The sequence below is a fragment of the Babylonia areolata genome, chromosome 20 (genome assembly GCF_041734735.1).
Source record: "Babylonia areolata isolate BAREFJ2019XMU chromosome 20, ASM4173473v1, whole genome shotgun sequence".
NCBI classification, from domain to species: domain Eukaryota; kingdom Metazoa; phylum Mollusca; class Gastropoda; order Neogastropoda; family Buccinidae; genus Babylonia; species Babylonia areolata.
Window position 1 is genome coordinate 40,386,316 of NC_134895.1, and position 2,500 is coordinate 40,388,815.

Genomic DNA, 2,500 nt, shown 5'->3' on the forward strand with positions numbered 1-2,500 from the left:
TCGTTATCGTTATTGTTGTTATTGTTGTCACAAGGACACAGTGGAAGACTAGGCTTCGCCGGAAATCTTTATCTTTGAGTAATAAAGTTTTTTTTGTTGTTGAAAATCTTGAATCTTGAATCTCTCTCCGGGCACCATTCATCCAGATCTTCTTCCTTCCTTCCATCTTGGTACTCCTCCTCCTCCTCCTCCTCCAACACCCTCCTCCTCTTACTCCCTCCTCCCATCTTCCTACACCCACCACGCCCCCTCACCCACCCCTCTCTGCATCAACCCTCCACCCCTCTCCTCTCTCCTATCCCCTACCTCCCCTCCCCTCCCCTCCCCCCCCCCCCTTCCTCGACCTATAAACTTGACATCGCTCAACGCCTCAAACACAGGCGGACGCAGGGTATGTTTTAATTAGGCGGGTACCCCTATGTGCCTTAATGCCAGCCAGACATACAACCCGCCAATTAGGGCTCGGGGCACCCTCCTCCACCCCGGGTAGATACGTGCGCGGGGCGGCCACCCCGCCTCGAGAGAGAGAGAGAGAGAGAGAGAGCAGTGCCCTCATCACAGCAGAAGGAAAAGATGCGGGTACATTTTCTTCCGTCCTCTCCTCCAGCACCAAGTCACGGGTACTGCTGCTGCTTTCTGCTACTGCTGCTGCTGCTGTTTGGGTCTGTCTGGCAGCGCTTATGCATTTCTTCAGAGATATTTCTTTCTCCTTTTTTTTTCTTTTTTTCTTTTTAGGGGCGGGCGGCGGTAGGGCAGCGGCGGCTGTAGGGGATGGAGAATGTGGGGGCAGGGTGTTTGACGGATTGGGGGGGAGGGGGAGTAAAGGAGGAAGGAGAGAGGCAGGGAGAGAGAGAGAGAGAGAGAGAGGAGGGGGTGTATGGATGGAGGGGGTGAGAAGCGGGGGGGGGGGAGGGTAGAAGGGGGCGCAAGAGAAATGGCGCAGGGGGAGAGTGGGGAGGCAGGTGGGGGGCGGGGGTGGGGGTGGTGGTAGTGGTGTCACAAGAGCGTTTGAAAACCTGTGACCAACTGTCACTGCATTTATAAACGTTTTTGATCTGAGCGTACAGAAAAGAATTTTTTGGCAAAAGTGTGGTGTTGTTTTATTTCGTTTTAATCTATTTCATTTCTTCTTCTTTTTTTTCTTCTTTTTTTTTCTTTGTTTGTTTGTTTTGGGTCGTTGTTCTTGTTTGTTTTTGTGAGTCTCTTGAGTTTTTGTTCTGTGTTTGCTGATTTGGTTTGTGTGTGGGTGCAGTGGGGGAGGGGTATCGAGTACAAGCTTGAGCCAGACCGACAGAGAGACAGAGAAACAGACAGACAAACAAGCAGGAAGACAGATAGATGCAGACAGACAGACAATGAGACAGACAGATCAGTACGCGTTGCTGATACGTATGTTAGTCGTTTTTTCGACCATGTCCATCAGAACAGCAGAGGAGGTAAACTGCTGTCCCGACTATCTGGGCTTGAATTTAACCAGGGTTTTAGTCGATGTTGGGATGGTTCCCAGAGAGACTGAGAAACGGGAAGAATTAACAGGGAAACAGACAAGACAAGACAAGACAAGACAAGACAAGACAAGACAAGATTCTTTATTTTCGTGGATAATAGACAAGCACTGGCGCGCTTTTTTTTTTTTTTCATCCAGTCCCCGCCCTGAAACAGGGTCTACACTTTTCAATACTACATTATATATGTCATTGCATGCACTACACACTGCTACTTAAAGCCAGGGCATGCGAACACAATACTACATAAAGTCATAAGCATGGTAATCATAAGACACACACACACACACACACACACACACACACACACACACACACACAGGCACAAGTATGGTATTATAAACTACATAGGAAAAACAAACAAACCATAGACAACACACACATACACACACTCTCTCTCTCTCTCTCTCTCTCTCTCTCTCTCTCTTACTGACGCACACGCCCACTTACACAACATAAGCATACATCGTGTATGTTATCAAATACTATACTAATGTGGCTATGAAACAGGAAGCTAATAAAGATACACATAGCAATAACAGGGGGAAAAAATGCTCATTGCCAAAGAAAGCATAATTCAACATATGAAACAGTATATGAAAATAAAGATGTCACAGGTGACAGAGAGAGAAACAAAGTGGGAGACCGAGGGAAAGGCAGACGGCAGTATGTGTCTCTGTGTGTGCCTGTGTGTAAGCGTATGTGCGTTCATGCGTTTCCATGAGCGCGAACGCGCGCGCGCGTGTGTGTGCATGTATGTGTGCGTGTGTATGTGTGTGATTGTGTATGAGTGCGTGCGCGCGCGCGCGCGTGTGTGTGTACGTGTGCATATTTGAATGTGCATGTGTGTGCGTGCGATCGTCAGTGTCAGTGTTTGTGTGTGCATGTGTTTGCATACATGTACGTGTGTGCGCGCGCGGGAGCGCGCGCGCGCGTGTGTGTGTGTGTATGCCTGCGTTTGTGTATATCTGCGTGCGTATGTGTTTTGGGTGCCA